The 16223-nt window shown below is 32.5% G+C and overlaps 1 long non-coding RNA gene across 2 annotated transcripts in view; it reads right to left on the bottom strand.

The window, feature by feature from the left end:
* LOC131078951 (uncharacterized) overlaps nt 1–16223 on the bottom strand; it is a 54735-nt gene that overhangs the window by 26175 nt on the left and 12337 nt on the right. The window contains exon 3 of one of the 2 annotated variants that reach the window (XR_009113890.2): nt 3531–3813. The exons of the other annotated variant lie outside the window; for it this stretch is intronic. This is a non-coding gene — a long non-coding RNA (uncharacterized LOC131078951). Of the gene's footprint in view, nt 1–3530; nt 3814–16223 lie in introns of those variants that run through there. 2 annotated transcript variants of the gene reach the window in all.

The raw sequence follows: 16223 nt of genomic DNA on the forward strand, positions 1-16223 counted from the left end.
AATTTATCTTTATCCTTGGGACATATAATACATCTTTGAGTTGAAGGGAGATGCTTGAATTTAGGTTTATAATATAGCTCCCAATTCCTTTTACAAAATAACTTGAATCATCCCCAATAGTTACTTCCTCATCAAAATTTTCTATTAGGCTATCAAGGTGTTCTTTGAATCCTGTAATGTGACGTGATGCTCCACTATCAATTACCCAGGTATTAGGGTTAGTTGATACTTGACTTGAAAGAGCTCAGTAGAACACTAGTTTCTTTGAATCATTCTCTATCCTTGACTTACTAACTTCTACAATAGTGGCTTGAGGTCTTGGTCTGTCCGGACACTTTATGGCATAGTGCCCATATTGGTCACATCTGAAGCATTGTACTTTGGTCATATCCCTCTTCCTCTTGGATGAGTATTTTCCTCTTGAATCTTTGTCCTTCTTCCTTTTGACGTTCTTTTTCTTTCCCTTTTTGTGTGAAGAGGAGTTTAGCACATGAATGTCTTCATTGATAGGGCTTTGACCATCCCCCCTTGCAATTAGCCTGGATTCTTCTTGAATGCAATCTATTTTTAATCGATCAAATTTTGGAAGTTTTGAGCAAGCACTAATTCCTTGTATGAATCCTTCCCATGAAGGAGGTAATCCATTTGATGCTAACATAGTTAGCTCCTTGCTATCTATAAGGTGACCAATGGTGGAGAGTTGGTCCTTTAATTATGTGATCCTCATGAAATACGATGTAATGGATTCTCCTTTGTTCATCTTCATATCATGAAGTTTGTGTTTTAGTGATAGAGCCCTGCTAGTATTGTTTATTTCATACATGCTTTCTAATGTTGAGAACATTTTGAATGTTGTATCTAACTTGGAGATTATGGGTACTATGTGATCCTTGACTGCATCTACTAACAACTTCATGGTCTTATTGTTGTTCTTTATCCATTGTCTCTTCTCATCTTCTTCACCCGGTATAGTTGTTTACTTTTCTACAAAGGCTTCTAACTCTTTCTCTCTTAATGTGATCATAATTCTAAATTTCCATGAAACAAATTTAGAGGCGCCTTCAAGACGATCCTCGAATCTAACATCGTTGGCCATTAGGAGAAGAATATGTGTTTTGAATAAATTCAAATGATAAATTCTAACTTCCTTTAGACTCAAATCTAATTGGATCTTCCTTAGACTAGCTCTGATACCATGTTAATGTTTATATCAGATTTGAATATAGGATCTTTTAAATCTTATTAATGCAATTTCCACTTCTTATATCAATATAAGGATTCATTTGTATATCAATTAATTTAACATGAACTGTTGTACAATGGTCAATTAAAACTGATATTAATCTTATTGCAATTTTACATGAAAATAGAATCAATTAATATATTAAATTTCCAACAGCAAATGGCCTGCAATATTCTGGGAGGCAATCGATATTGTTTCTGCATTGTAATTATTTTGTACGTCCACAATACAATTGTCTCCCTCTTTATATAAGGAGAGAGACATGCCTTCGTAGAGGCATGCCTCTATGTGGATCATGTCCACGTAGAGACAAGTCTCCATATCTCTTGGTCATGTAAGAACACGCCAATACGTAATGTAATGCAGTCGGTAATTATTGGTAACCACGCACATAATCTGATCGATAGTAAATATCGATAAGCATATGATTAAACGTTATTTGATATAATCAAATTAATTATATATGTATATTTACTAATGTATAGTTATACATTATTAAATATATACATATGATTAATTCATAATCATATTTCAAGATTAATATTTAAGCAAGAATCTTATTAAATACATAATGCAAATAATGGATTAATACTTGTAGAAGATAGATATCAAATGCTTAAGGCCAATAGACCAATTAAGCATTTGATTTCATTGATTAGAATTATCTGACCAAAGCTACAAAACATTAACAATATGATCCGAAACTAACATAAAAAGAAAAACTGCATAAATCAAATTCAGAAATATCATAGAGAGTGTGGTGTTATTAAGCTGTAAATGAGGATACTGCCTTAACAGTCTTAACGTTGATACATATTATTCTTACGCGACATGGTACAAGGACGAGCATACCAGGCATTTCTGTGGGAGAAGAGTGGAAGGACTGCTTTGGTTGGAAACATCAACCAATCATTCCCTAAAGTAAACTGTTAAAGTTGCGTAAACAAATAATAGGATTGCTTTAGCCAAATCAATAAACTCTCAACCTTCTCTAGATCAAGAGTAAATCATGTATTCCGTCAAGACAACAGTTTTTATTAATTTGGGTTTCGATCATCTCGAGATACGGTTTATTATTAATGCAATTTAAATACTAAGGAATTGGAGTTTCCTGTTGACTATCTTTAGAGGGCATATTTTAATACAAGCTATTGTATTCTACAATGAAAGGGAATTGTGTTATCTGCACCCAAATGTCTCTTCGGTCGTTCTTAAATAGTTTTAAGGCTTCCATCTCTGAATCTGTGAAATTTATAACTTAGTCACAATTATTCAGTGGAAAAATTGCCTCAGCTCCCCTCAAAATTGAATATGGATAGCACTGGTTGTAGATGATAGATCCGACTCAACTGCAAAAATCTTGATTGTATTTCTAGATGATAGATCCACCATATGACATGATTGAGCACTTGGAAATCTTACTGGAAGGATCCTATATTTATTGTGTTCGAAAACTGTAAACCATAGTATTCAGACAACAAGTTCATAAGGTGTCGTTTGCCACATCAGACTTAATAATGCAACACTTCGAAACAACCATGAATATTTTCCTATGTTGGTTCAAGGTGTTTTCTGAATAAATTCAAGGGAACAATAATCCTCTTTTTGAGCATGTAGATAAATATTAAGCTCCGTTATCAACAATCAGTGAATTTATTCTTGTGGAACAGCTTGATACAATCCGAATGTCAGAGTGTTGTATTGATGCATATACAAAGCATTATAGGTCAAACCATTTGGACACCAGTTTCCAAGATTGTTTTACTTCTATAATCATTGAATTCAACGTTAAAAAATAATTCAAAGGATAATAAATTAAGTTGAAATCTGCTCATCATATAAAGGTATGGTATGGTGAGTTGTGGCATTGTTAAATAAATCATTTCTACTCAGTTGCGGTGCTCGTGAGCAAACACCGTCCCATTTGTGATCTCACGAGTTAGTACCTCATTGCAAAAGAACTTGCCAATAAAAAAATATATTTAAATTTCTTCAAATTGTTATAGTTGTTAAGGTCGCATTCATTTATTTATCTCCCATAAGGGCAGTTGTAAAATATATATTCATATTACTTCACAATAACAATGTTATTAGCAGATATTTGGTTTTTCATTCTTGATTTCTATATTTTTCATTTATAAATTCAGCATGTAAATTTTATCTTTAATTGCATACTTCAAGTTTTGATTTATTTAGATGGTTCATCTAAAATCACACTAGCTTCTCGAATAAAACCTACTCATTAGTGTGATTTCATATGAACCACCTAAAAAGGTCAACACATAGAATATGCTGTTTAAACTTGCCCAGCATGTAATATTTGAATTAACACTAGCAAAATCTATTCATATGAAATAAAAGAATAGAGAAACTCTATTTCAGTGGCTCGTCTGAAATCACAGTAGCTTCTCTAGTAGAACCCACCTATTAATGTGATTTCATATGAACCATCTAAACAAGTCAAATCTTAGAATATACTGTTTAAGTTATATCTAAGTTATTATAAGAACAGAGAAACTTTGTTTAGGTGGTTCATCTGAAACCACAGTAGCTTCTCCTGTAAAATCCACCTGTGATTTTATATGAACCACATAAACAAGTTAATGCCTGAAATATCCTGTTTAAACTTGTCCAGTAAGTAATATCATATTAACACGACCAAAATCTATTGATATAAAATATAAGAATAGAAAATCTTAGAATATGCTGTATATACTTGTCCAATAGTAATATCCCCAGAAATAGCACAGCCAAAATCTATTAATATGAAGTATAACCATAGAAAAACTTTGTTTATATGGCTCATCTGAAATCACTGTAGCCTCTCCAATAGAACCCACCTAATAATGTGATTTCATATGAACTACATAAACAAATCGATACTTCGAACTTGTCTGATATGAAATGTCAAAATTAACACTACCAAAATCTATTGATATGAAGTATAAGAATAGAGAAACTTTGAAGTATAAGAATAGAGCAACTTTGTGCCAACCAGATGCAGTGCATACTCGAATGTTTGAGAATGAATATGGAAGAAACCATTGCAAGAATATTCTTGTATAATAGGGCGACTGAATGAACAAGCTTGTTTAGTTATTTTCGTCAAACAACAGGCCATATTAATGAGGGATTTGACACTCTACAATAATGGCGTCATGAGCATACGGCAATGACGTATCATGTATCAAATGTAGTTCCGAATAAAAAGTTGGAGGCTACTGTTTACGTGTCTTACAAATAAGCTTTTCCAACAACTTGAGGCCATAATTAGGAGGATGCTTTCTTCGAGAGCCTAATTTATATATGATTCATTTCCATGGTGCATTACGTTGACACAATATTGAGCCTAAAGTGAAATGTCTATTTATTCTGGGTTGAATGGAAGCTTTGTAGTGTATGATGAAGGGGTTTGTGTGGTGCAAAAAGTGCAAAGCTGTGAGGAAGGAGATACCAGACTGGAAAAGGAATAGCAAAGAAACAACCAAGATATTTGTCCAAAACTGCAACGTTCTTCTAGAAGATAGCAATACATGATGACTGTATTTAATTGGGTATTTGTCAAACGTGCCTATCCCATCATTTTTTATGTTCAAACAGAAAAAATGGATTTGATCATATCCTTCTTTTTTAATGTATTGTGGACATAGGAAGTCATCAGCGGTGGTAGAAAAAACAAATACGCAGTCAAAAATTGAACTTTTGGGCAAGTGAATTTCTACATCAAATCTCATTTTCCATGAAAATATATAGCTTATATGACGGCATGTCATATAAGAAACTAGGCTTGGTCAACCTTTGCATTGATTGATTGTATGTTAAAAGTATGGAATTTTAAAGATTGCAAACTGAGAGCATTGGTGAAGGTAAATTTAGCTATAATCCAAATAGAAAACGTCAAAACGGTCATAATTCCTTGTCTTGAAACTGAAAAATTCTTATGACCATTTGTTTTTCATGGAAAATGGTACTTCAAAAAACATTTGTAAAGTTAGACTTTACTAATCGTCTATATCAATCATTTTGACTATATGAGTCAATATAGTGTATAATAAAGCCTAGGGGAAGTGGGGCTTTGAAAATTGTCGCCTTTGAGCGTAAAAGCTTACCTAATAGAAAACAGTAAAAAGAGTGTGAGGTTGCATTAAAGAGAAATTTAGTAACGAAAATGATTAGACTTGATCTTCAGAAAGAGTTGATATTTGTTTTGGTGTTCGGTTTATGGTTAAGCATAATATGATTGGAAGTCCAAAAGCAACACAGAGATGAGAAGGAAAACATTGTTTCGAGAAGGAAACAATACAAGATAATAATAAAGAACAGTTGGTTTAAGATATAAAGGTCATGTGGATTCTGCTGTAGTTGACTATTAAAATTCAATACACTTCGTATCGAGGGGCATCTCTAGCAATTGTGCCATTAATTCGTCATTCTTACAAGCTATTTCAGATTGTATTGTTGGTCACTTATACGTCATCTCATTGATTGCCATGTTAGACCCCTTATTTTCACTTTTAGCTTTCTACTCCCATCTCAAGTATTTGTCCACATTGTACATATACCTCTAGTTCAATGCCTTGATTTATATCCTTGCATTTTTTAGAAGAAAACTATAGTATTGTTATATTTGGTAACTTTCTACCAAGCCTATTAGAGGTATTATAGGATTGACTATGTTTGGTGGAGGTCAAAAATCAACTATTAGAGATGCTATCATAGAGTCCATTCTACTGTTAGAGATACTATCATAGAGTCCATTCTACTGTAGAGGATGGTGAGACTTTCTCCAATAATACCAAATAACTATGTATTATTCATGGTGAGTTTTCTAATTGACTTAGCTAATACTTATCTACCTATGTATTACATGATCTTAAGCATATCAATAACAAAAATGCAAGCATATTCAATAAAAGAGAAATTGAAAAAAAAAAAATATAGATATTTTATCCAAAGCTTCATAGATAATAGATGTTGATGGGTATCGGATTATAATGATTGCATCTAAATATCCTAGTCTTGAAGATATTTCGACACTGTATTTTGTTCTTTTCTCTATTTTGATTGCGTAGTTGTGAATTAGTCATATTTTCTTTTTATAGAGGATCTTTGGAGAAATAAATAGCCCTTTCTTAGAGCATATTGTGAATATTATTATTGAGAATTGTACTTTACGGTTTTTATACAGATTGAGTTACTTCATTTCTTGCAGGAATATATATATTGAAGTTAGAGGATATTATCTTTATCAAGTATATATATTTTTCTGTTTTTGACATCGATTTCATTATGCCATTTTTATACAGATTGACTTACTTAATTTCTTGCAGGAATGTTTTCTCATCGAAGTTAGAGGATATTATCGTTATCAGGTATATATATTTTTCTATTTTTGACATCGAGTTCATCATGCCATGTAGTGATGTTTTATGGATATCTCTTAATTGAAAAAAAATTGTCTAGCATACTATGTTTTCTTAGTTTCTATCCTATAGACTTGTGCAATAGTCATGCATTAACTATCCCTTGCGTATGGAATAGATTCTAAGGAAAGATTCAGTAGAGAATTTTCAAATTTTAAGTTAATGTTCAAATCAACTTTGTCAGATATTAAATCAAGACTTTTCGTTGATGGTGAGACCAATCATACTGATTCAATAGCATTGGTATATCTTGAGTTGATGCTTTAATATTCTTATGGACATGAGAAAACCTACTCTCTCAACAATTTGTATAAAGTATTACATTTTTGAAGATTAGATTTTTAGTTCAACAATTTTTTTACATGCATATTGATATTTGTAGATAATGTAATATGTTTGGAAGATCATTTTATCTACTGAGGATTGGATATTCATGTATCTACGTGCTTATCAAATTTATTGGTTTTTAGTGGCATTATAAAAAAATTCTGTAAGATTATTTCAGTGTTTGGTTGTACTGATTACAAGACTCGATTTCAAAATTCAATTTGTGGACTTGGGATATATCTGTTACATATCATGCTAAGAGAGAATTGAAATTACATCAATTTGACAAAGGTATTATGTTCACCTTATAAAACCTTAACAATATATTTTATGACCATAGGTAGATGGGTCATCATACATTTTTATTTTTGGAATAACTCTTAGTATAGTTTTATGTGATATCTTATCTAAATAAATAATTAGTTTTATGTGATATGATAAGTACAAGATTATTGCAAGTGTAATTAAATGACATGGATAAAAAAAATTGGGGTTGAATGGTTTTGGAAAAATCAACATTTGAAGCTTTTTATGGTCATGCTACATAGTATGATATATCAACATTTGAAGCTTTTTATGGTTGAATTTGAGAGAATTCCATTCTAATATTAATCAATTATTTCTTCTTCTCTTCAATGCCAATTGATGTTCATCTTTTAACTCATTTAAGGGGACCTTTTCCTATATATCATAATGATGTTTCTTTTTGGTGTGTTTGTAGAAATTTAGATAAGTCTTTCTTGTTTCATTTTTAAAACTACTTAACATAAGGAGCATCCTCTACAACAACCAAATCATTACAAAAATAATTTAAGGAAATGTCTTCCATATAGAATTCAAATATATAGCCTTTTGACATTCATATGATAGAATTTTCACTTAATATTATTTTTTATATTGTATAATGTCTAACTATTATAGAGGAGTACAACACATTATTCAATAATTTTAATTATGAATGATAGTTTTGATATTTCAATATCAAATTATCTATGGAATTCCCTTTTTCATTCTCAATTTTGTGTTCATCATATTACAACCAATGTCTAAATGATATAATAGATATCCATAATCATTATTTAACAAGAATCTATAAGATCTAGTGTGTCAAATATAAGAAGAAAATTTTCTTCCAAGAGATATTATGATCTAATAGTTATAATTGATTTGTTTCAATCTTAATTGACACACAAATAATAATCTATAACTTATCTAAAAAATAGAGGTCACTCAAATAAAACTGATTTATATTAACACATATAATACAATCTTAAAGCCAAGAATACAATCAAAACAACTATTACATGTTTTGAATTGTGAGAGGTTAGTAAATAAAGCTACTTCTATTCCCATGTATAGATTTTAATAAGGATGACAATGAGGATTCTCATGACCAATATGGACTAACACATCATGTTTGACTTGCCTAGATTAAAATAGATTTGATACTAAGTACTTGAGGATGTAGAACAACCTGAAGTAGGTTCAGCAACATTGGAGTAGGTTCGGCAGCCTTGGGGCAGGCTCGACAGACCTAGGAAGATGTTCGCCCAGCTAGAAGACAATTTTGCTAACTAAAAGAATCAGATTCACTGCTTATCTTGTGTAGACCACAATTACATAATTCACATATGTAGCCAAGATGTGATGCTTGATGTGTAGGTTCTATTTGTGACTTCAAGTCACTTCTTATTTATATACCTCAAACTCCTTTGCCACTTAGGTCGGCCTTGGCGCCAAAATGCAATAATACAAAATAGATATTCACACGTTATAACTTAGGTCTTTCCTTAAGAAAGTTGCATCAAATAGGTCATGCCCTATTACAATTACATGAATGCTACACCCAAATAGGGCCTGACCAATATAGGAAATAATCAGAGATATACAAATATCAAGGTCGACAGGCCAATTGATATTTGTGTAGTAGGTTGGCCCCCAGAAGGGATCCAACCTAGCTACAAAAACCAACACTCCCTCTTAGCTAGGGAGGATTTCTTTAGAATAACCAAGTCACATAGTGACTACCACCATGGCTATTCCCATGGATGAAAACATAAGTGCTTATTCTCATCACAACATGACGTTCACCATAGCTACTCCCAGAGGGTGAACAAAATCATCATGGATTTTCTTCCCTGATACCCACCATACCTACTCGCAGAGGGTGGGTCCACCATGCCTACTCGTAGCGGGTGGAATGAGGGATCTAACCTCAAACTTCTCCCAGAGAAGAATGCAATACTACCATGCCTACTTGCAAAGGGTAGAACGAGGGCTTTCACCTCAACCTTCTCCCGGAAGATTTCCTTAACCAAGGGCTTTCACCTCAATCTTCTCCCTGAAGATTGCCTTAATCAAGGGCTTTCACCTCAATCTTCTCCCGGAAGATTGCCTTAACCAAGGATATGGCTTCCTCTGAAGCTGAAATAACAAACAAGCTCCCTTTGAAGCTGAATACAACAAGATCCCTTTGAAGCTGAAAACAACAAGCTCCCTCTGAAGTTGAATACAACAAGCTCCTTTTGAAGCTGAAAAACAACAAGCTCCCTCTGAAGCTAAAAACAACAAGCTCCCTTTGAAGCTGAACCTGATCGTAGTATCACCAACTAAGCTATGTCTCTTAGTCTTTAGCCTGTGATGCTTCCTCACAGGAAGTCTCAAAACCTTTGTCTCTTAAATACAATCATCATCTTTATGACCCTCAGTCTGTCCTGAAAGCATTTAAGAGAGGTTACTAATAGTTCAAGACTATCATACATGATTCACTATCCAATGAATTGATAACAACATGAAAAATTCAAAAAATACTTACCTCTTATAAGTTAGTTTTCAACATAACCATCCACTTAGATCACACTCAATCATCTGATGATGGTTGTGTGGCCTTTGGCCTTCACCACCACTCAAAATCCATTCTCATCTATAAGCACTTCATAAATACCCTTGCCATAGGAGTGTGAATTTAGTTTGAAGTCTAGACAGTACTTGACATTAGCAATCAATAGTTGTGAATCATTTCCCTGAGTAGAGCGATAAGCCTGGTAGAATTGCATTCATGCTAGTCTTCTTCAACACTTCTCTATGCTACCTGCTCTGATTTCTCAGTCTGCAAAAAAAGATATAGGATCTACCTTCAAGCTGTTAGGCTTTATGGAAGGAACCCGCTCTAATACCATATTAGGTTTTAGTGATCAAATTAGGCGTATAGATCCAAAAATCAAAATGCAAAGTAAATCATACGCATAACACACATGTAACCTAGGAAAACCTCCCTCTTGGAGGAAAAACCCAGCAACCAAAGATCTCAAAATTAGATTATATATAACAACAGATTACAATACTCCCCTTCTAGGGCATACAAAGAACTTATTTGAATCACAATTTAGATCAGACTTGAACAATCATCCAGATTGTTGATTGCAGATCATGTGAGGGAGTTCACTTGACCTAGAACAAATGTAGCACAACCTGAAGTAGGTTCAGTAGTGTTGGACTAGGTTCGACAGCCTTGGGGTAGGCTCACCAGACCTATGAGCAAGTTTAGCAAACCTAGGAAGATGTTTGCCCAGCTAGAAGACAATTTCACTGACTGAAAGAATTAGATTTGATGCTTATCTTGTGCAGACCACAATTACATAATTAGCATATGTAGAAGAGATGTGATGCTTGATGTGTAAGTTCTATTTGTGACTTCAAGTCACCTCTTATTTATATGCCTCAAACTCCTTTGCCACTTAGGTTGACCTTGGCGCCAAAATGTAATAATATAAAATAGATATTCACACATTACAACTTAGGCCTTGCCTTAAGCAAGTTGCATCAAATAGGTCATGCCCTATTACAATTACATGAATACACCCAAATAGGGCATGACCAATATAGGAAATAATCGCTGAGATATACAAATATCAAGGCTGATAGGCCAATTGATATTTCTGTAGTAGGTCAGCCCCTAGAAGGGATCCGACTTAGCTACAAAAACCAATAGAGGCATATTTATATCTATATAGGGGATATTTGTAGATATGATTACTACAAATGGAGATTACCAATATCAACATGGGTAAAATTCAACTTAGTTTGACACTACTATATAGCATGTCCTCTTTAATGTAAAGGGCCTTGACTATATATAGACTGTTGTTGAAATCAAAATTAGAAGTGTAACAAAATATCTTGAGCAATCAAACATCCAAGTACTTATCAATCACATTTCTTCACAATTGAAATTTTATTATATGACCAAATTTGTCTATATGTAGATATTTTGATGCATTATCAAGCATACAAGTACTTATCAATTGCATTCCTTCACAATTGGAATTTTGTTACATGACCAATTTGTCCATATGTAGATCTTTTGAGATTGTTAAATGTTTATGTGAAGCTATGAATATTCATGCCTAGTAATGTGAGATTAATTTCCTACTGACTCAAATTTTGGATCAAAATTTCCTATAGAGTTTGTGCCTCCCTTTCCTATTGTAATCTCAATTATCTCTTAGCATGATATGTAAGAGATATATCGCAAGTTGACAAATTGAGATAATTGATATATATCTTAACTGTGCCTCCCTCTCTTATTGTAATCTCAATTGTCTCTTAGCATGTACAATTGAGATATATTTTCATTCTTGTACAAGAACTTGTAATCTCAATTATCTCTTAGCATGATATGTAGGAGGCACAATAGGAGATATATCTTAAAATTGATTTGTTCATGCTATTCCTATTCATGTGACCCCTATGTTGGGGTTTGTGTTGTTCCATCTCTTGTGACCCCTTATGCATCCCCTTCTAGTGGTCCTTCGAGTTCTAGCTTCTCCAAAAAAAGATGTTGTTATTCCCTCCCTGAGAACACTTAGACTATTCTGTTGGGTCCACTGCAAGGTCCTAGCTCTATTTTGTAATAGCTTGGTTTTTTGTCATTTTCTATGGATGATTTTAGTTTGTTTTAGCACTCATGTAGTATTTTTTGGTTACTTTTTTAGTAACCCTATTGTTATATGTTACAACCACTTTTTGTTTTGATAGTTTATTTCTAATTTGTAATGGGTTGAGGTCCTTCCCCACTTTACTAAAAATTAATGCACCATTTTATTTATAGATGTGCACAATGATAATTAATTCTTACAGGGTCTTACATGGTTGTGTGTGAAGACAATTATTACACATAAGGCATCACAAGTTCTTATACAAGAAATAAAATGATTCTTGAAGTTCACATCTTACTTGTGAGACATGAATGTTTGTTTACATTTGCATGGTCGCATGTGGAACAAGAAGTAACTACATGAGGTGTGATTCATATTGAGTATTGTGTAGTGGTGCAAAATTAATGCAATGTTTCTCTTGGTGTTGACTCTGTGTGCCTAACATTGACATGTTTTACATTTTTCTTCATATGGATTCATCTTGGATTACATAGATGTATCTAATTATAACTAAAAATTATAAGTTTACATGGATTTTCTTAAGGGACCTACTTGTTTTTAGAGTAATTTTTCATTATTTGATATATAAAGGGTTCCCATTGTAGTTATTTTTTAGTTCTTAGCTGATGGTACCAAATGAATGATCTTGATGAGAATTCCTACAAATGTTGAAGTATGTAGATGATATTCAAATAATTTTAATATTGAGATGATGTGTGTATGCAAACCATTTCTACCTCTTTGATGGAATTGTGAAGAATCCTTATGAGAGTTAATTAAATATATAGTAGTTAACACCAATATCGTTGCTACAGTAATTCCAATGAAATATAACTAGAATAGCATGACAGTAATCTAGCAACACAAATTTTGGTGTAGGACAATTAGAATTATACAAACCCAACCCTAAAGTAACAAAATCAAAATAGGCATTAAATTTTGATGTCCTCGATCATTTTGTAAGTGTGGTGTCTATTACTAAGAACTCTAACAAGTAGCAATGAGTTGAGAAACCTAATGCACTCTAATTTTAAGAAAAAATATGAATCTCATTCTTGATACAATCATAGGTGTTGATCCTCTATAAAAATAGTGTTACATACATTTAGAAAAATGTGTCATTATCTAGCAAATTATTTATGCAAAAGATTATTTTTTTATAATCATGTTGAAAAGAGAAAGTAGTAATTGGTATTGCAAACTCTTGATGTTTCCAAGAAAACCAAAAGGATTCAAATATCCTATCATTATTCAACTATATGTTGTGATTGGATGCATGTAACTAAGGTGTGTTGTGTGCCTTCAATTATAATGATTTCATGTGTTGCATGATTTAACTATTGGATGAATATCCTATCATTTTTCAACTATATGTTGTGATTGGATGCAAGTAACTAAGGTGTGTTGTGTTCCTTCAATTATAATGATTTAATGTGTTACATGATTTAACTATTGGATGTTCTTTCACATGACAATGTGCATGACATTGTTGCCACTTTCATTTTTTAGTGGTGACTAAGAATTATATGTGCCTACATAAAATTCCTTCTATGCAAAGTTTTAAAGAAAATGAATTACTAGTGTAGTACACACTACTCAACTCCACACAAAGCCCCTTTCTAGTTTGGATTCAATAATCATGACATCGGAGACACATGCATTATCAAATGAAAGGTGTGATGTATAATATTATTACTACTAGATTATGGGAAAAAGTGTACACAACATTCTCTTCTTTTGTATCCATTACTATAACATAATCCAATGTTGCATGATCTCACCTCAATCTAGAGGGGATTGATTAAATATCAATTATTCTTTGAGTTAGACATCATAATAATCAGTTTTCCTTACTTGGAACTAATTTCTTTTGTATCTTTCTCAAAACTACCAAACAGTTGAATTAGATTGTAACCAATGATAGGGCTTACCAAATGCTCATTTATAATCAATTGTGCATTATTATTCTTGATTTGACATAGAGATGTGCTCATGTCTAAACGATTATGAATTGGGAGTTGTCACAACCCTCCTTTATCACTTTTCATTTGATACAATTTCTATTATATCTTTTTTTGGTTGAGCTATTGAAAATGGTTGAATAAATATTATAAAAGGATAGATGATGGACCCACATACACACTTGGAGAATATAATTCAAAAGGCATTATTTTTTTTATTTTTTTTATTTTTCCCATTCCCAATTATGGCACATCTTGTAGGAGAAATTAGAAGCTTCTATAGGAATCTTCATTCTTTAATTCCCTTGCATGTAACTCCCCACTAGGATATTAATTAGTTTACCTCAAACCATAGAGTAGAAGATAGAACTACATACTTTTACGCCTTGATCCCATGCCGAAACGGGTATGTAGGCAGTCTTGGAACGGAGTTGTCCCTAGTACTCAGGTGTTCGTGGATGGGGTCTAGGTTTGGAAGAAGAAGGATTGAGTAGAATCCTAAATTGAAAGATAAGTATAATAAAAAGGAAAAAGTAATTCAATGCATACTCTGAAGGAATCCCGTATGGATTTGCTTAACTTCCCAAGGCTTTAAGCCAAATTCTGAGGCATAATTCAAGCTTGTACTATGTTATTTTAATTTCTGCTAAGGATGAAAACCTTGGTGCACTTCTATTAAAAGAGTGTAGTACTTAGTGAGTGACTCAGGACCCGAATGGTCCCAGTGAGTCTAAGTCTCTGGCCAGAGCACCTCCTATCCCAAATTGGATAGATGCCTACCCCGTATGGGTAGATGCCTATCCCATATTGGATAGATGAAACCTTTTGTTCCGTATGGACAGATGCCTAACCTGTATGGTTAGATTCTCATCCCGGATGGATGAATGCCTAATCCAAATGGATGGATGCCCAGAGTATGCGATTGAATCAAACATAAATGATTAAAGTAAACAAAAAAAAAAAAAAAAAAGTGCTCAAATTTTGTTGGGTTAAGTATAGTGGGTTATTATAGGAATTATGTGCACTCAAACTAAAATTATGCAAATTCTTCTTTTCTTGTGTAGAACTCCTATTATAGCTTCTACATGACTTCATTATCCTAAAGATTAGGAGAGATTTTATGAAAGGTTAAATCATGTCCTAAGTGTTTTGTGGCATGAGATATCTCAATAGTAATTCCATGATAAGACTTAAGATTGTGTCTTTTGACTTTGCAATTTTTTATTTTTGCATTAGAGATATTGGATATCCTCAAGAAAGAACTCATTTTTATCTAGAGATTCTTTTGTTTAGGTTGTATAATTACCTTCTTACCTCAACCATGATTTGAATAGTGATGATATGATCATGTTTCTATTGTTTATTCTCAAACACAATACAAATTATAGTAATAGGCTATTTAAAAAAAATATACTTTGAGAAAAATTATCAACGTCAATTCTATGTGATGAATAGAAGTAATTCTATAACTTATCTAAGTAATGGATATTTATCAAATAGAACTCAATAGAATAATAAAATAAAGATGAAGAAAAAATCATACACATTTAAAATTAAAGAGATTAAATAAGGCTACTTTTACTCAATAAATGAAGAGTAGAATATGTGTATAAAGAAAAGGCAATTTAGGAAAGAGAGTTATCATGATCAAAAAGTGGTAACATATTATTTCTAACTTTCCTAGGTTGAAATAGTTTTTTTTATAATGTACTCAAGGTATGTTGATATATATACAGGAGATGATGTTTACAAGTTGGATGGATAGGAGTAGGGATTCTCATTACTAAAACTAGATAGCATTTTAACCTAGTTTTCACATTCACTACAGAATATATGTCATTTTCAATGCGAGGGACTACACAAATATATAGATCATATTATAGTTGCAAACTAACAATTAGAAGTGTAATGATTCATCATTTATAGTGGATATTACAAACACCTAAACCTTTGGTTCTAGATAGTTAACATTCTATTACAAGGCCATATTCATACACATGTAAAATTTGTCAAGTGCATGTGCAAAGTTATATAAATTTATGCATGGTGGGGAGAACATGATGATGGATCATTGTATGGAGTCATATATGTTGACACACAATGGAGTAATGGAATGGGTTATGAATGGTAGCACATGATGATAAGTGTTGCATAAAGAATCAATAATACTTGAATATGATAATACGTGAGCAATATGAGTAATTGTGATTCATAAAGGGGTGTATTAGAGCTACAAAGGTGAATACTAGAAATTAAGCCCAATACACCTCAATCTATAACCTTTCGCTAGCTTGATTTCATTCATTCAAATATTTATTTTCTACCTCAATCT

The sequence above is a fragment of the Cryptomeria japonica genome, chromosome 10 (genome assembly GCF_030272615.1).
Source record: "Cryptomeria japonica chromosome 10, Sugi_1.0, whole genome shotgun sequence".
NCBI classification, from domain to species: domain Eukaryota; kingdom Viridiplantae; phylum Streptophyta; class Pinopsida; order Cupressales; family Cupressaceae; genus Cryptomeria; species Cryptomeria japonica.